The sequence below is a fragment of the Heloderma suspectum genome, chromosome 4 (assembly GCF_057233095.1).
Source record: "Heloderma suspectum isolate Gila_16-S chromosome 4, 16-S_ref, whole genome shotgun sequence".
Lineage (NCBI taxonomy): Eukaryota > Metazoa > Chordata > Lepidosauria > Squamata > Helodermatidae > Heloderma > Heloderma suspectum.
In genome coordinates, this window is record NC_139461.1 from 29,558,796 (window position 1) to 29,579,084 (window position 20,289).

Here is a 20,289-nt window from a genome sequence, read left to right on the forward strand (position 1 = left end):
TTCCTTTCTAAGCTATAAAAGGTTGCATGTCTAATTGCCTGGTACATCTGGCAAACTTCAGAGCTAAGATGTTTTAATTACACTTGGGCCAGAAGCCCATACTGGATGATATTAGGCATTGGGATCCCATTTTTAATCCCAGAATTCTCTGGGAGGCATTTAATTATAGAATTTCCTAATTGAGCAGCAGGGGTAAGATCATGCAAATATGAAAGATTTGCTTGATTTGCCCCTTCTGCTCAGGTTATCTTGGGATCAAGTCCTATTTATACTGAAAAGTACAAAAGAAAATATGAATACCAGAGCTTGGGAGATGCTAAATCAGGCTGAAAGATGATTCCTTAATCCAAGTTATCCTTTTTTTAATGGCCTTTAGGTTTTCTGAAGTAGTCATACAGCAATCCAGGTCAGAGGCATGATGCAAACTTTACCATTTTACAAAACCAGATAGATAATAACAGAAACAGCAGCTAATCAAGGTCATTGTGCTATTTTCTTCTTGCACAGTGTCTTGATACAAATATTTTGTTGTTGTTGTTGTTGCATTCTATCTCCTAAATGTGTCCAGTTGTGTGCTGCTCAAGTTGGCAGTGTATCAAAGTCTTCACTGGCCAAAAATGGCACAGCAGCACATCCATGCTTCACTCTGTCTTATTTCTCTGGATGAAGTACATAGCCTAGCCAAGATTAATGGGAGTTTATTTCAATAATCTCAACATTCTGAGCTGCAAACTCACTGCCATCTTTTTATTATATCCTTTAAAAACAGTTTAAGAGAAATCAAGGGAAAACAACAGCAATGAATCGAAGAACGAAGGAGCTTGTGCTGATATGGACAGATATCTCCTTGAACTCCAGCAACCAACACAGATGAACTAAAATCGTTTTGTCACCTTTCCATCATCATCATCGTCATCATCCCATGAAGAGATTGTCTGCCTTAATGAGATACAGATGAGACTGTACCCAATCTACCTTAGAGTCACCTTCAACAAGACTTGAACCCATTACAACCATCTGATAAAACGAGCTGCCAAAATTCAGTCTGAGCAACTTGAATGGAAACTATCAAGATCTTCATATGAAGCCAACAACTGAACTTCTTGTACATTGCCACTTCATTTCTGCTGTTCAGTGGCAAACGCGTGTTTTCAGGCATTTATTTATTTATTTATTTTCTATCCCATCTTTCTGCCCCCAAAATGATGCTCATGGTGGCTAACAATAAAATCCAGATTAACAACAAAATCTTAATAAAAACATAACATAAAACAAATAAAAACAAAAGAATAAAATAAATGGAGAGCACCGACCAACTCAAAGCATGGCTGGCTGTGGCATGGTGGGAGTTGTAGGATTTTTTTTTCTGTCTAAACATACATAGGATTGTGCCCTAATATTAGGGATGGCCAGAATCCCCTGCGCCCGCTCTGTGCTTTGCCTGCCAAAGACTCTATATTTTTTGTAGATCTACTGCAGCGAACAATGGTGGCTGTGAAGGGCCATTTCAACCATATAAGAGGGCTCTAATATGGCTGCAATGAACTTTTATGGCCGCCATTGTGTGCAACAGTAGATCTAAGAAAAATATGGAGTCCCCTTCTTGCGCTGCAATGGGGCTGACATGGAGACTGGGTGGCTACCGTAAGTCCCGGCCTCTCGTGCAGGATGGGAGTGGGGTTTTGCCAAGCTGGGTTCAGGGGTGCAGTTGGGGGGGGGGATTTGGCGGTTCCCAGACCCAGTCAGGCATCCATGCCATCCCTACCTATATACTTAGATAACCTGCAGTAGGAAGATGGGAAGCTGCTTTATACTGAATCAGACCACTCGTCCATCAGTACTATATTGTCAATACTGACTGGCACCGGCTCTCCAGGGTTTCAGGCAGGAGTACTTCCAGCCTACCTAGAGACCCTGAGGATCAAACCTGGGACCGTCTTCATGCAAAGCAAGTGCTCTACCACTGAGCCACAGCTTATTTCTTAAATCGCATAATCTTCCTAGGAAGTTCTCAGGGAGTTATGCAATAAAAACATTCCAACTTCACATACAAACCAAGAACAAAGTAGCAAAAGCAAAAATTAAAATTAAGATGAAAGAGCAGCAAAACATTAACCATTAAAAGCCTGACAGAACAGGGCAGTCTTCACTGCCTATCTAAACCAGAACAAGGAGGGAGCCAATCTCAAATCCCTCAGGAGGCAGTTCCACGGTTGGGGTGCTGCTCTCGAAAAGGCCCTGTCTTGAGTATAGGTAGGAGAACCAGAAATGCTCAAGCTTGTTGAAATTCTCTGAACTTTACTGTAAAGCTAATTTTGGCTTGCTCCTGTTGTTGTTTGCAACCTGTTTCTTGGTTCATTTGAATGGCAAAGACTGTGCGCTTTTTTCAAGCGGACCCATGATTGGAAAGTTGCAGATTTTTCAAGTGGACCCACGAATGGAAGAGACGCATCTCAAGATGCTGAACAAAGATTTCATTTATTAAAAAGCCCAAATAAAATCTTTGTTCCAGCATCTTGAGGCATGTCTGTTCCATTTATGGGTCCATTTTGGATGCTCTCCCGCTTGAGCATCTTTCCTTTTGACATTTTTCGAGTGCACATTTTGCAAACACAAATTCAAGCTTGGGAATTTGTGAACATTCTTAGGAACATGTGCTCCCATTTGTGTTTGCATTTGGGGTCATGAACATGGCATTGTCAAGTGATTTGTGAACTGAAAGAAAATTCTTTTACATGCCTAGTATTGAGTACCCATGCAACTTGCCTCTCTAGGTGGTGGGATAGGGCTTCTGGTGCGGATCATAAGTTATGTGATAGGGTGTCTGACGATGATTGTAAGTCTTAGTAGTGATGTTGGTTGCAAAGAACAAAACATAGAATACATCTTTTCACTAGACCAACAATTTTTTAAAAAGTACTGGAAGTATGCCTATGAACCTATGAGTACACAACTCTTCTTCAAGTTAGGTTTTCAGACTTGATCCCAAGGAATTGTATATAGGCTCATGGACTTAATTAGATCAATAGGCCATTCTTGTAAAGCTTCATACTACAAAACGTCCCTGCAGGTACAAAAGGATATGAAATAATAAGTCTCGTTTGGAAATCTGTCAACTACAGCCCCAAGAGGTAACCTCCAAGTTAGATTACTGCAATGCACACTATGTGGGGCTGCCTTTGAAGACGGTTCAGAAGCTGCAGCTCATGCAAAATGTGGTGGCCAGATTGATAACAGGGACAAGAAGGTCCGAACATAAAACACCAATTCTACCCTGCATCCGCTGGCTGCCTGTATGTTTCCAAACCTGATTCAAGGTGCTGTTTTTGACCTATAAAGCCTTACATGGCTCAGGACTGCAATACCTGATGGAGTAGCTCTCCTGGCATGAACCTACCCATATGCTACGTTTATCATCTAAGTCCCTCCTCCAGCTGCCTCCAGCTGCTCTGAAGTAGGCTTGCAAGGTGGCACTGAATGAGAAGGCCTTCTCAGTGGTGTCTCCACAATATTCATTCATTCATTCATTCATTTATTTAATTTATTACAGTTATATCACACCTTTTTTCCTCTTTGAGGAACCCAAGATGGCATACATAATCCTCCTCCTCTCCATTTTAGCCTCACAACAACAACCCTGTGAGGTAGGTTGGGCTGAGAGTCTGTGGCTGGCCCAAAGTCACGCAGTGAGCTTCCATGGCTAAGTGGGGACTAGAACCCAGATCTCCTGGCTCCCAGTCCAATACTCTAGCCACTATACCACACTGGCTCTCATTATGGAATGATCTCCCCAACGAGGCCCACCTGGTGCCAACATTGTAATCTTTTCAGTGCCAGGTTAAGACCTTGCTCTTCTCTCAGGCATTTGGCAGCATCTGATAATGTTTTTGTCAGGTCCTGGAGTTTTCTTATTGTTTGTTTAAAATTGTTATAGCTATATGTATGCCTCTGTGTGTGCTGTCTCTTTATATGTTTGTATGGAAATGGTTCTCATCATGTATTTTAAGATTTTAATCTTTGTAAACTGCCCAGACAGCTTCAAGTTTGGGGCAGTATAGAAATGTAATGAATGAAATGAATGACATTTATGTGATATGCATGTGAAGAGAGTCTGTACCGGGGGCGGACAACTTGTTATTATGCTGGTTAGGGCTGATGTGAGTTGCAGACCAGAAGATCTGGAGGGCTGCAGGCTGATCATCCCTGGTCCACACGATGGCTGTGGGGCAGGGCTATGCTGCTGGCTCTGCCTCCTAGTATTGCACAGCTAGGCTGGTGGCTCTGCCCCCAAGTTGCACAACTGGACTAGCCCTGCCCCCAAAGGCTGCACTTCGAGCATGGCTAAGAGGAGTTCTTAAATGTGAGCAGCTGCTCAGGCAGAGGGGCTTGTCCTCAGGTGTCATCAGTGCATGGACATCAGTGCTTGCCTGGCCCTGTGATGCTGGGAGAACAGCCAGAAGCACAGCTTCACCTGCATTCCTGGTGGGGACCTGTCTGTTTCCAAGCCTGATTCAAGGTGCTGGTTTTGACCTATAAGGCCTTACATGGCTTTTGATTAAACTAAAACAGCAGTCTCAAAACATTCTGCAGTCCAGCACAGCAAGTGAAGTAAAACAATTTCAAACAGGGATAGCAACAGTATAAAGAATGATACCATAAAAGATCCAAAGTTGTCTTCTTCATAATTTTAGGGATGCCTGGAAGTTGTGTCACTTACACAACGGTCACACATGTAACATGTTAAGGCAGCTTAGGATGCAATCCTATGGAGATAGGCGGCTGCCTCAAAACTCGGAGGCGACCGCCTATCCAATGCAGGGCAGGAGAAGCATGGAGGGGATCGTTCCCTCCGTGCTTCTCCTGCCCTGCATTTGTGGCTAGACAGCTGGCGGAGCGGGGGAGGAGGTAGCTGGATGACACATAGGATGTGGCATACTGGCATTTCTGCCTTCCCCGCCCTGGAATGCCCCCTGGAATGCCCTGTTTTGGCTGCTCTGCACTTCTATTGTGAGCACAAGGTACAGGGCTGTTCCGTGCTGCCTGCGAGGCAGTGCGGAAGGGGAGGAAGGTCGGTTCTCTGGGAAACGACCTTGGAGCATGGGCTCCGAGGTCAGTTCCCAGAAAACCAGATATCCTATGGCTGTCTAGCCACTGACTAGCAGCCATAGGATTGCTCCCTTAGTGAAACAGAAATGGCATGTTCCTAAGCCGCTTTTATTATTTTATTTGTACCCCTCCTTGTTTATTTGTATCAAAAATGGCACTTAATGTATAACATAGTGTGTCAAGGGCACCATATCACTGATCCTTTGGCATTCTCCAGCCTTTAACCATTTAGATTTTTAAAAAATGTATGTAAGGATTACACACAAGTGCAAAATAATACATTGTGGGTTGTATCTGAATTGCACCTGAATGCATTTCTAGATGCTTATTTTTTTTAAAAAAGAGAAGCTGGCAGTAGCCTGGTGCTTCCCCATCTAATGTTTTAAACTGAAGATGGAATCACATAACCAACTCTATCCTCCAGAAGCTGATGTGAACAAGGAATATAATAACCAAAAGGAAAAGCACACCTGCATCTCCAGCACATAGGGGAGGAAATAAGGTCTGTGAGATCAATTTCATCAAGTGGGTATGTGTATAGGCAAAACTCTTGATCTGTGTTTTAATAAATGTAATCTTTGAGGTATTGCATCATTTGTCTCTGCAACAGTTGCTAGAAGCAGGAGTGCCTTCCTCCTCCTCTTCCTTCTCCTCCTCCTCATTATTATTTATTAGAAGGAGGAGAATTTCTATCTCACCTTTCAGGGACAAAGGACTTTCAAGGCACCATATGCACAAGTTAATTATTAGATTATAAACCTAAAACAGCAGTCTCAAAACATTCTATAGTCCAGCACAGCAAGTCCAGTAAAACAATTTCAAACAGGGACAGCAACAGTATAAACAATGATACCATCAAAGATCCAAGGTTGTCTTCTTGGTGATTTAAGGGATGCCTGAAAGTTGTGTCAGTTACGCTTTTGAATACTCAGTTTAAAAATACTTATCACTCCTATACATCGACATTGCAGAAATCAAACTTCATAGGTCTTTAGAGCTTCAAAGAACTGTGACTGCCTGTTAAGTGATTTATTTATTTAAAGTTTTTTTATGCCACTGCTCAGCCAAAAGGCTTCCAGAGTGGATGACATATCATCAGTTAAACAAGACAGTCTCTGCCCGCAGGCTTACAAACTAAAAAGACCTGACACACACAGGGGAAAAGGAATGTGGAGGGAACACTTATACATAACCATCCTCATCTTCCCTTATATATACCCAGATCTTCTGAAGGTCTTCTGAAGGAAGCATCTTGGATCTTTAGAGTTCTGATTGAAAGCCAGAGTGGATACATCACCCCACTGACATTGGAGCCACCAGCCTCCATTGCTTTAAGATCATTAGAAAAGGCCTTGCTGGTCATTCTACAACCACCAGAATGTCACCACATAATACCTCGACAGTGGGCCTTCTCGGTGGTGGCACCCACCCTCTGGAAAACCCACTCCTGTGCAGTTTGGGAGGCAGGAAATGTGGCATGTTTCCTGAAAATGTATTTTAAATGTGATTTATTTCATTTATTAATTTATTCATTAATTAATTCATTTCATTTCTATACCACCCAATAGCTGAAGCTCTCTGGGCGGTTCACAAAAATTAAAACTACAGAGTGCAGCATAAAAACAATATAAAATATAAAAGCTTAAATCCACAATATAGCAGTACAACCAGAATAAAACCTAGCAGCAATGCAGAGATTTAAAATACAGATTTAAAACACCAGAGCTAAAAGATTAGGAAGCTAAAATGCTACTGGGAGAATAAAAAGGTCTTCACCTGGCGCTGGAAGGAGAACAATGTAGACGCTAGGAGAACCTCCCTAAGGAGCTCATTCCACAACTGTGGGGCCACAGCAGAAAAGGCCCTCTTCCTGGTAGCCACCTGCCTCACTTCCTTTGGTGGGGGGTCCATGAGAAGGACCCCTGAGGATGATCTTAGGGTCTGGGCAGGCACATATGTTTATATGTGAACTGCTTAGGGATTTTATTCTATGAAGTGGTATAGAAGTATCACAAATAAATAAATAAATAAATAATGCTGAAGTCGAACTAATATTGGGCCATTGTTAAACTGCAGAGGGGTAAGACTTGGACTAAAGAAGCAAAATGGAATAAAACATGATGGATGCACATTGGCCTCTCTGTGATCTGGAACCCTGATTGCATGGGGTTCCAGATTGCATGGAGGCCTCCATGCATACAACTGTATGCATGGAGTCCTCCCTTCTACATAAAGTTCGCCATATGTGCAAATACTGTGTGTGACATCAGAAGTGGAATTACACAACACAGCCCTGGTCTTTGCTTCCATGATTAGATACATAAAATTTTGAACATCCAAATAGGGCTATATTGCTTACATTATACCACATTTGCCATTTTAGTGCATATTCTCCCAGTTTGGAGAGACCCTTTTGGAGCTCTTGACAGTCCATTTTGTTTTAACCAGCCTAAATAATTTGGTGCCATCAACAAATATGGCCACCTCACTGCTCAGCTCTCTAAATCATTTATGAACAAGTAAAAGTTAGTGCTGCACACCTGCACTGAAAATTTCTTCCACATTTTTTTTTTTTACCATTCTCATTCAATTTGATAGAAAAGAAATTGCTTTGAAAGAAATTAAAAGGGGGAGAAATTCATAGAAATTCTCATGGGTGGCTTTCTGGATATTTTTGCTTGCCTTGTGTATGAGGTGGCCAAATAGTACATGTGACTGTCCTGTCTTTCATTATGCAGTCATCTCTCTGGCAGCCTGTAGCTTTGTTGTTGTTGCTTCCCATGCTTCAATTAAAGCCCAAGGGAAGGCATCATGAGGTAATTCTTCCCATAGGGCCTTTTCTTATTGGGAAGTGCAGCAGGCAGCCTGGGAGGCTGCAGAGCAATGGAGAGTTGTGATATAGAAATAAAACACACACAGAGCACCCTTGATCACCTTGCAGTGATGCTATAAATTCAAAAACACCACTAGGATAAATGCAAACTAATTTATAAAAAGTCCTGAGAATGAAGCAGAAAAATGGAAGTCTCTTTCATGGGGGAAGAAAATCTTCAGGAAATTGGAGGATAAGTTTTGACATAGGACTAGCTCCGCCTCTTCCCTGGAGTTAGGCACAATACTGCCCCCTCATATCTGCATCGTGGAGGATGCAAAATAGGGGCCAGGGGGCCAACATAGCTAATGCTATCGTCACTTGTAGTGGCAGTGTAAACCTCCCCAAAACCCTTAGGGGGAAAAAAAAAAAGCTGCGCTACAACCCCTGTCAAAGGTGACCCTCCCTGTGAGAAACTGTTGGAGAATTTCTCCTCTGCCTTGAAAATTTTGGTTGAAATTGTCCTCCCAAATTCACTGTTCACAAATAGGGTGGAGAATTTTGAGAGTCTATTTGTGCACAGCTCTAGTTAAAACCCACCAGTCCCAATACAGATCCTTCATTTACACCCTTCCATTGCAAAAACTGCCCACTCACTCTCACATCTGTATAGGAACCATTGTGCAACAAATATGATCTGTTCTTGACATGGCCTTCATTTGTGGGGTGTTTTGACATTTGAAGAGGCAGAGGATGGATGTCCAGCAGTTCAGAGTCAGGAGTTCATTATCTGTGATTTCTTATAGAAAGAGAAAGCTATATCCATAATGTTCTGGTCACTGTAACATGCTGTGTCTCAGAATGAAAGTGAAGTAATGAATCACTGAAGTACTAAATACTCGGCTACTGAAGAATGAAGTGAAAAATAAATATATGCAGGAAGGAATAACATTTAATGGACTTCGTGAGGCCCATGAAGTCAAACCAAGTATTCACCAAAGCATGTACAAGTTGTACATTTAAAATAGCCAATTTGTTTCAGCTTAATTCCTGCATTTATAGAGCCTGAAAGGTTAGACTTTTGAATGGTCATAATATTTGGTTCTGGAGTCCTCCTGTATAAGCAACTGAATAAAACAGCGTGCTTCAGCATTTCTCGGAAATCAGGTCTCTTTATTTAAGCACTCCATCTGAATATTTTGGCCCAGTTATTTAGAGTTATTTTGTATTAGCAACATATTGCTTAGTGTTCCTTTGAGAATCAACAGCTTCTTGAACTGTGTTTTTCAAGGTCTAGTAGAAAATAAGTAAATAAATAAGGCCACATAACTTGCATTTCTATACCATTGCTGAAAACCAGAAACCAGCTGAGAGAATTTGCCTTGTAAAATCTGTAACAGCCTTCAAGAGATGGCTGTGATTTTGTCAAAGAGTGCCACAGGGTATGACTCATCTACATTCCCAGGTTTTTAGTAGAATATCTTGAATATAATCTAAGATGGACATGAGGATCTGGCAACATAAAAATAACCCTTCATCAGGCTGTTTAATCATTTGCAACCATGAGCTACCATGAACATAGGTAAGGAATAATAAACCTGAGGCAAAACAAGGCTTAGGGCACAATCTATGCATGTTAACAACAACAACCCCACCACCACCACCACCACCACCACCACTAATAATAATAATAATAATAGTTATAGCAATAGTCATAATAAATCTTTAGACAGAAAAAAGTCCTACAACTCTCAGCATTCCCCAGCCAGCATGAGAGTTGTAGGATTTTTGTGTGTGTCTATCATGCATAGGATTGTGCCCTTAGGTGCTGTAATAATAGTCACTATTATGATTACAGAGCTTAGGGAAAAGACCCCCCCAATCAATTGACAAATTGGGGAGGACATTTTGCAATTTTTAGGGGGAGATTTGAAATTCAAAGTGCTGGTATTAACATTCAAAACCCTAAATGGCTTGGGGCCAGGTTATCTGAAGGACTGTCTCTTCCCATGTGTACCTGCCCAGACCCTAAGATCATCTTCAGGGGTCCTTCCCCAGAAGCCCCCACCAAAGGAAGTGAGGTGGGTGTCTACTAGGAAGAGAGCCTTTTCTCCTGTAGCACCCCAGTTGTGGAATGAGCTTCCTAGAGAGGCTCACCTGGCACCTATGTTGTGCTTTTTCGGGAGCCAAGTGAAGACCTTTTTATTTTCCCAGGCATTTTAGCATTTTAGTCGTTTAGCTCTGTTTTAAATCTGCTTTTGTATTTTAAATCTCTTCATTGCTACTAGGCTTTACTCTGATTGTACTTTTGTACTGTAGTTTAAGCTTACAGTATATGTGTTATATTGTACTTATGTTGTACTTTTTGGTTTTAATTTTTGTGAGCCACCCAGATAGCTTCAGCAATTGGGCGGTAGGGTGGACAGACTCACCTCCGTCTGTGGTTGCTGGGTGCTCACCACAACACTGCTGCCACCTCCCACACTGCTTGCTGCACCGTGAAGCCCCTGTAGTGTTGTGCAAATGGCTCCTTTACAGCTATTTACGCAACATTAGTTTTAGCAAGAACCCTGAGCCGCTAAGGGGACTGGTGGCGGCTGGGCACTTGTGGTCCACATGAGCACCAGGCAAAGGGTTCTAGTAAGTGTTGGTGGTTCAGCAAGTGGGGTCTGGGGGGTTTAGTGGGGGGAGATTCCACTGGACTCCAACCCCCTCTTGGACTCCCACAACATCCCTATTGGGCAGTATAGAAATGTATTTAAAATACATATATTTCAAGAGTGGGGGCTTACAAAATTTCAGTGGTGATGGTTCAGAGGTGGTATTGTGGGGGGAAATACTGGGAAACACCTACAACCCCCTAATGAGGCAATCCTTAGTCCTCATCAGGCATTATTCCTAGACAGAGAATTTCAACTCATGTAGAAGCAGTGGGGCCATGGATACCTCCCCCACCTGCATCCCCATCCCCACTCTGCCCACCTCCAATCTTCTTGCATTGAAGGTAGTTTCTATGTGGATTCAGCTAAACATGCTTAGGAGGCTCCATATGGGCAGAAACTATGATTTATCAGGGTTCCAAATCAGGGGAGGCAAGACCCCCTCAACGGACTCCTCAATGAGTTCACCTTCTCACCACCATTGTCTCACCAGCTTCTCATACCCTTTCTTATAATTGCCTATTTGACAGGCATAAAGCCAGTGAGCAAGTAGGCAGTGGAATCTCCTGCTTCTCACCAACACCGTTGTCTGGGCCAGAGTGAGAGGCAGGTTGCAATGCTGGAGAGGAGCAGCAACTCCAGAGGCCTCTTGTCAGTGGGCCCCTGCTGAGATGTGGGCCCTTGGCAGTTGCCTAACCATACCTACTCTTGATGTTCTCCCTGCTACCCCTCCTTACATGTAGAGGTTACATGTGCACTGAATGCCTTGTTGTTCAGTCGTTCAGTCGTGTCCGACTCTTCGTGACCCCATGGACCATAGCACGCCAGGCCTTCCTGTCCTGCGCTCTCTCCCGGAGCGTGCTCGAGTTCATATTCATTGCATCGGTGATGCTATCTAGCCATCTCATCCTCGGCTGTCCCCTTCTCCTTTTGCCTTCAGTCTTTCCCAGCATCAGGGTCTTTTCCAGTGACTTTTCTCTTTGCATTAGGTGGCCAAAATATTTGAGCTTCAGCTTCAGTATCTGTCCTTCACTGAATGCCTTAAAAGGGTTTATTTCTGGTTAATCACTATCAATTACCCTATCCTCCATGAATTTCTCAAAACTTTTTTAAAGCTATCTTCAAGTGGCCACCTCCCACTAGCACATCCTGTAGCAGTGAATCCCATATGCAAATCATGCATTTGTTGGAATAAACAGTACTTTCTTTTCTCTATTTGAACCTACTGCTGTGCTGTTCAGTCTCCATACCATTCATAACCTGTGTCGATAAAATGGAGCCTTTTCTGCCAGCAAATAACATCTGTCCTTATTTTAAGAAAGGCAGTGTGTGTGTGTGTGTGTGTGTGTGTGCGCGCGTAGGGGCTAATTCTTCTGGAATTTCTGCTAACAGGAAGCAATGGTGGTCTAAAATCCTTTGAACACTTTGGAGTCCTATAGAGCTGTCAACAGTTAATTATATAGCAATTAGAGCCAGAGCTGGGGGGAAATCACATTTTCTTGTCTTTCTTTTCCTTTTCTACTGATTTGGAGCATTGTCACTAAAGGGAATTTTTTAAAAAACCCAGCCACTTTGGGCTCAAACTGCAAATTAAGGAGAGTTCTATTATGCTTTCTTACACATTTAAAAAAATTCAAAGCAGCACAGGTCTGAGCCAAGGAAGGGCTGCTGAACTGTCTCCTCTCTGGGGTTTTCCAGCTCAAAGTCACCATTCCCATGCTATCCCTCCACTCCCACTTGCAGTGGCTGTCCAGCTTCATCTTCAATGCCTCCAGTGTGGGAAAGCCCACCACCACCACCCTAAGCAGTTGGTTCCATTGTCATATTTCTCTAACAGTCAGAAAGTTTTTCCTGATGTTTAGCCGGCTTCCTGTCACTTGAGCCCATGATTCCGTGTCCTGCATTCTGGAATGATCGAGAAGAGATCCTGGCCTTCCTCTCTGTGACAACCTTGCAAGTACTTGAAGAGCGCTATCATATCTCTCCTCAGTCTTTTCTTCTCAAGACTGAACATGCCCAGTTCTTTCACTCTCTCTTCATAGGGCTTTGTTTCCAGTCCCCTGATCATCTTTGTCGCCCTCCTCTGAACCCTCTCCAGTTTGTCTGCATCCTTCTTAAAGTGTGGTGCCCAGAACTGGACACAGTACTCCAGATGAGGCCTAACCAGTGCTGAGTAGAGGGGAACTAGTACTTCACATCATTTGGAAGCTATACTTATATTAATGCAGCCCAAAATAATATTTGCCTTTTTGCAGCCACATCACATTGTTGGCTCATATGCAGCTTGTGATCGACAACAATTCCAAGATCCTTCTCACTTGTAGTTGTTGAGCCATGTATAACTAGGGATGTACGAAAGGGACTTACCTTGTCCCGCAGCCTGCTTCGCGGTGGGGGGGAGTCGCTTCGCTTCTCCCCCCGAAGTTCAGGCAGGGGGGGAGGCGCCCCGTCTCGCCCGGCTGAAATTCAGGCCGGGGGGGGGAGGTGCCCCGCCTCGCCCGGCCGAAATTCAGGCCGGGGAGAAGCGCCCCGTCTCCCCGGCCGCAAAAGAAAAAGTGAAACCCCCCCCCCCAAACCCTGTGATAGGCTACGTAACGATTAATGTAGCCTATCACGGCTAGATTTCCAAAGTCAGCTGTGATAGGCTACGTTAATCGTCACGTAGCCTATCACGGGTGACTTTGGGGGGGAAAAAAAGCGCGTACGCAAATGGTGGCGGCCCATGGGCGCCGCCATTTGCGTTCCTTATTTTGGCACGTCTAGTCTACGTAAAGATTTATGTAGACTACGGCGAAAATAAGGGAATGCTATTCAAAGATAACTTTGAATTCTGCTTCTGTCTTCCAGGGTATTAGCTATCCTGCCCAATTTTGTGTCATCTGCAAATCTGATCAGCATTCCCTGCACCTCCTCCTCCAAGTCATTAATAAAAATGTTGAAGAGCACTGGGCCCAGGACTGAGCCCTGCGGTACCCCGCTCGTTACCTCTCCCCAGTTTGAGAAGGTCCCATTGATAAGCACTCTTTGAGTCCGATTCTGTATCCAACTGTGGACCTGATCATTGTTTCATCTAGCCTACTTTGAGCTAGTTTGCTCATAGGAGATCATGGGGCACTTTGTCAAAAGCTTTGCTGAAGTCGAGGTATATGATGTCCACAGCATTCCCACAGTCCACAAGCGAGGTTACTTGATCAAAAAATGAGATCAGATTCGTCTGGCAGGATTTGTTTTTGACAACTCCATGTTGGCTTTGAGTAATCACTGCATTGTTTTCAAGGTGCTTCCAGATGGATTGCTTTATCATCTGCTCCAGAATTTTCCCAGGGATTGATGTCAGACTGGTCCTTAGTTCCCAGGTTCCTCCTTTTTACCCTTTTGGATGATAGGGACAACATTAGCCCCCCTCCAGTCACCTGGCACTTCACTCATCCTCCATGATTTCTCGAAGATAATAGGCAGCGGTTCTGAGAGTTCTTCTGCGAGTTTCTTTATTACTCTAGGATGCAGTTCATCTGGCTCTGGAGATTTGAACTCATTCAAAGTAATTAGGTGTTCCTTGACCATGTGCCTATCAATCTCAAGCTGCTTCGCCTTTGCCAGGGGGTCATAGACCCTCTTTTGGGAGAAGACTGAGCCAAAGTAGGAATTGAGCACCTCTGCCTTTTCTTTGTCATCTGTTATCATTTTGCCATCCTTATTTAATAGCTGAACCACCATTTCTTTCCTTTGCCTTTTACTTTACACGTAGCTGAAGAAAGCTTTTTTGTTGCTTTTAGCATCCCTCGCTAACCTCAGCTCGTTCTCCGTTTTAGCCTTCCTGACGCCATCCCTGCAGTTCTGTGCTACCTGCCTGTACTCTTCCTTTTTGGCTTGGCCTTTTTTTCACTTCCTATATGGGTTGTTTTTTTTTTGTTTTCAGGTCATCTCTAAGCTTTTTGTGAAGCCACATTGGCTTCTTCTGTTGTCTTCCACCTTTTTTTCTTGTTGGAATTGTTTGTAATGGTGTAATTGGATGAAACAACACATGGGAAGGGTGATTTTAGGTTGGAAAAAAGGACAAGAGGGCAAAAAGTTAAGTGGCCTCTTTTCACCCTCCCTTATTCCACTTATATGCAATCTACCATGGACTGTTTGTATTGAAAAATGCAGCAGAAGTCATTCTCAAACCTACAACACCTTATGTATATTTATGGAAAAGTAGGTCTCAGTGGTGCCGCGGTGGCTTAGTGGTTAAGAACCTGAACTGCAGACTGGAAGGTTGGCAGGTCAGCAGTTCGAGACCCGAGTGCTGCGTGACGGAGTGAGCTCCCGTCTTCAGTCCCAGCTCCTGCCAACCTAGCAGTTCGAAAGCAAGAAATTGCAAGTAGAAAAATAGGTACTGCCTCGGCGGGAAAGGTAACAGCGTTCCGTGCACCTCGGTGTACAGTCATGCCGGCCACATGACCACGGAAGTGTCTTCGGACAGCGCTGGCTCTTCGGCTTAGAAACGGGGATGAGCACCGCACCCTAGAGTCGGACACGACTGGTTGGGGACACCTTTACCTTTTACCTTAGGTCTCAGTGGGGCTTATTCTCAGGTAAGTTTGCATAGGATCACAGCCATGCATTGCAGTCCTATGTTTATTTGGAAGTTAGCCCTGCTATGCTCATTTGGGCTTACTCCCTGGTATGTGTATGACTGAGGCCTGAATATGTCGTTTGCGCCTTAAGGAACAAACACTGGTTACAATGAATGCACAAAGAGGGATCATCATAGCCCCATGAGTGTTGGGCATAACCTGTGAAGGAACTTGTGCATGTACAAACTAGGGATGGATGAATGGATCAATGCATATCCAGTCAGTGTCAGTTTCACATGTGCTCATTCGTAATTCCATTCCTTTTCTGCATCCATCTGCAGTTTGAAAAAAGTGTGAAAAACTCACATTATTTTGGTACACATTGTACCCCCCAAAACACATTTTTGCATGTATTTTTTCCCTAAAATATGCATTTGTGTATGCACCTTAATCTAAGATACACATTTTTCTATGCATTCTGGAATATATTTTGAGGTGAGAGCTGTATCACAAAATTCAGAGAAGTGTGAAAACCAAAGGATAATTGCATTCTCATCCACTGTGGCAATATGAATCAGGTTAGTCCGCTTACAAATGTGGACCAAACCAAATCCTTGAGCAGCCCTAGTACAAACTGTATGCACTATATACTGTATGCATTTACTGTACCATTTCTATGCTATTTTACACATAATGTTGAAGGGTTGGCAGCAGGGGCAATGCTAGGTACTTAAAAGATCCAGGGCACAGGCCCATGACAAATCTGCACGAGCTTATGCTTGCAAATGTTGAATGACTAGAATTTATCTACCTTTCACTAGTGCTAGCAAAAATAGTGAAATAGAGAGTGCCTCTGAGCATATGCAGAATGCTTTTCTCTCATGATAGTGCAGTTACAGCCTCCTCCTCCCCATATACTTCATAGCGATGAAATATATTCTACAGAGATTAAAACCTCAGCATTTCCCTTGTAAAGATTAAGCACTGACAACATCTGCAAGAAAAGATCCAGATCACATGCATTTTGTTCTCCTCCACAGAACAACAACCCCTTCTCATTTTGTATCATCCAGCAACCCTTCATAAAGAAGTTGATTTTTGCTGGAGGTTTTTGTTTTTTGCACATCTCCTCTACCTCTTCCTCATTATGTGCAAGCTCTGGTTGTCTCCGCATCCGCCCCCATCACTTAATTTGTGCCAAGACTTCACCAGGATTCAGCCAAGAAGTCTGATTCAATACTATGGCTACGTTATGGAGAAAGCACCTCTGACCATGTACCGAGTGTTTATTACTGAGCACTGAAGCTAGAGTCCATGCAAAAAGAAAAAATGAAAAAAACACAAATGACAAAAGATGCATAGGATGGGCTAAAATTGGGTGGGTAATTTATTAAACCTACACACACTCACATTAGTTCTGAGAAAACATGCAAATCGTTTTGTGGAGAGGATGCAAGCCTCCCTACAAAAGTAACTCAGGCTGGGGCCCCATGTACACTTTCCTGGGAGTAAGCTCCATTGAACATAATGAGACTTACTCTGAGTAGACATACACAGAATTGTATAGGTGAGCACATCATCCCATGAAGCTGATTGGTGGAAGATTCAGGACAGATAAAAGGAAGTACGTATTCCCACAGTGCATAGTTTAACTATGGAATTTACTAGGGCTGTGCATGGACCCCCCTGATCCGACTTGGAAGCCACTTCGGGGCTTCTGAGGCAGGCCCGATTTGGCTCGGGCTGATTCGGGGGGCCCTGATCCACCTCAGCCTATGACGCTGAAGCTGGATTCGGATGTCCAAATCCTGCTTTGGCCCACCAACATGCCGCCCAGCCCCCAGCTCCTTCCTTGCACCCTTGTTCCATGGGGGGGGGGGTTGCTGCTGCAAGGGGAGCTGCCACTGCCCCTGCTGCTGGTGCTGCTGGGGAAACCGCTGCCAGTGCTGCCGGGCAAAACGCCGCTGGGGGACATGCCAACCGCCGATAGGCATGAGGGCAGGAGTCGCCCTCCAACTGCACTCTCTCCGTTCCTTGGAAGGAGGGGAGGGTGCCCAGTTGGAGGCTGACTCCTGTCTTTGCTCAAACTTTTATGGGTTCCTTGCTTGGTAGGAGCCTGTCAAGACTTGAGTCAGGCAGCAGAGGCAGGAGTCACCCTCCAACTGTGCTCTCTCCCTTCCTTGGAAGGAGGGGAGGGCGCCCAGTTGAAGGCCGACTCCTGCCAATGAGGGTGGGCTGGCACTGCCAGCTCTTCGGCCCCTCTGGACCAGCAGCCGTCTTGTTCCAGGGAATGTGGGGAGCCATTTCCCCCTGACTTGTGCTGCGGCTGTGCCCGCAAGTGGCAGATCCATGCTTTTTCTGGTTCAGTCCACCACAGAGGCAGATGTGCTCTGTGATTAGATGGTGGTTTTGTGCGTCTCCCCTTTAAAAATCATATGAAATCATGAGGATCCCTGCCAAAGATCCATGTTTTGGCACCGTGGCTGAGCCCACGAGTGGCGGATCCATGATTTTTCTGGTTCAGTCCATGGAGGCAGATGTGCTCTGTGATTGGATGGTAGTTTTGAGGGCCTCCCCTTTAAAAATCATATGAAATCATGAGGATCCCTTTTTGATTTTATGGATCCTTGCATGCACTTTCTTCCAGCTTCATTCTGCCAAAGGAGAGTGGGAAGGGTTAAGGCTTCTTCTGCCATGCCTGGCAGAGACTGGGGCAGTTGCTTTCAGTGGCTAGGGCTGCAGCAGAGAGAGAAATGCCATGGAGCTTCCCTCTCAGCTCCTGTCCCATCCTGCCGCTGCGGCTGCCGCCACCACTACCACCATTGCACACAATGGCAGCTTGTCAGGGCAGCAGGAGGCCACTCAGTTATCAGGCACCCCAGTGGATCATCTTGCACCACCCCTGGGGTGCATGCACTCCACTTTGGAGACCACTGCTCTAGCCAAATAATGTTCAGACAGTCCTCTCCTCTCCAGTAACACCACTTCTCTCACAATGAGCAAACAGAGGCTGACTCACAACAAAGCTCCCTCCCTCCTCCTTCTCCTCCTCCCTCTCCTCTCCCCTTCCCTGGCCTCTCCCGGTGGCCAGATTTCTCTCAAATTGATACATTTGGTGCCTCCACATCCTCTCGCCTTCCCCGCCTTCCTCCTCCTCCTGCCCCTTCACATGATCTTTCAGAAGGTGATACATTTTGGAGACAGCCTGTCTAGGCTGCTCAGAAGTCATAAGAAGAGCTCTGCATATACGAGGTGGACAAAGTGCTTCGTGGAAGAGCCGCTTCGCTTTGGGGTGCCTTGGTGCTGGTCTGATCCACTTCATATCATGCCGAGGCACCTCTGAATCAGCCCACTTCACCTTGTTATTCAGGCTTTGTAGCGAGGTAGTGCACAGCCCTTGAATTTACTAACACAAGACATAGTTACCACAAGATGTAGTGATGGCCACCAATTTGGATGGCTTTAAAAGGGTGTTAGACAAATACCTGGAGGAAAAGGCTATCAATGGCTACTACTCTTGATGGCTATATACTAAGTCCAGTATCAGAGGCAGTATGCTTATGTACACCAGTTGCTGGGGGGACATGGGCGGGAGGGTGCTGTTGCACTCCTGTCCTGCTTGTGGGTTTCCCGTGGACAGCTGGCCGCTTAACAAGATCAGCCTCGGATGGCCTTCTCTCTGTCCCATCAGCCAGGACAGCTAGACTGGTGGGGACGAGGGAGAGGGCCTTCTGGTGGCCCCCACTCTGTGGAACTCCCTCCCTAGGGAACTCTGCCATGCCCCCTCTTTAATGAGCTTCTGCCGTGCATTAAAAATGTGGTTGTTCAAGCAGGCATTTGGGGTGGGTTAGGGTATTTTAGAAAATGTTTTTACTGTAGAATTTTATTGTTTTAAACTGTTTTATTATATACTTTGTACATCGCCCAGAGTGGCTGGGTGACCAGCCAGATGGGCGATTAATAAATTTAATAAATAAATAAATAAATAAATAAAAAATAACAGCGCTTTAGTATGTGCATAAATGGGGCAAGTTTAAAAAGATGCTGCCTTGCATTGTATTCTTCCATTCTGCTCTACATACTTTGTTACACTATGGAGCATATCCTTTATTGCTGTACTAATTAACTGTGCACCATGCCAATAAAGTGTTAACTAATGCAAGTAACATCTGCTCACATCTTGCACATGTGGTTCATTCCATCTTTTATCTTCTCCCTTGCGGAGAATTGCATGCAAAGTATGATAATTGTACTTGGTGAGGCATTTTGCCCTGTTTGCTTAAGTTTAAATGTTCTTCTTCTCTGGGTCTTTCTTCCTTAGCCTTTGTTTTCATACTCTTTCCCATCTATCTTTTAATATCTTATTTATACATTTAATAACATTTACATTAACATGACACTAAGATCTGGGAGGTATTAAAAGACCTACAGTGTCACACTTGAATGTTTAAGGATTCACAGTTGACAATGTCAGCTGCCCCTGGAAATACTAGAATTAGTGTTCTAGGCACTGGGGGGGGGGAGAGAGAGATGAAAGAGAAACAGATGGTAAGTACGTCTCATTTTTAGTCAGATTTCTAGTTAGCTGCACTGATTGGGTGTTTGTACATAATCATTACTATTGGCCCCCTCAGTAGAGGACTGGAAATGATGGGCACAGTAGCATAAACAGCTTTCTCCTGCCTGGTGCCCTCCAGATGTTTTGGACTACAACTCCCAGGTATCCTGACCTTTGGCCATGCTGACTGGGGCTGATGGGAGTTGAAGTCCAAAACATCTGGAGGGCATCAGGCTGGGGGAAACTAGGTTAACGTCTATCTTGGGTAAATTGGTGAAAATCATGATTAAAGCTGGACTTATTCCTTTGACGAGAAAGGATCAGCATGACTTCTGCAAACAGAAACCCTGCCCCTCCAAAAAAGTCTGGAGTTCTCTGGCAGTGTCAAAGTGCAGTGCAGTTGGTAGGGCTGAGTCAGTTGACAGTATGCTGTCAGTCAGCTTTTGACACGCCAAAGGCTCCTGAAAATACTTGGCAGCCACGGGAACAAGTCCTCTTTTGGATTGATAACTGGTTAAAGAACAAGAAGGTGGGGGAAAGGCATAAACCGACCACACTCGCAATGCAGGGAAGTAAAATGTAGGGTCCCCCTAA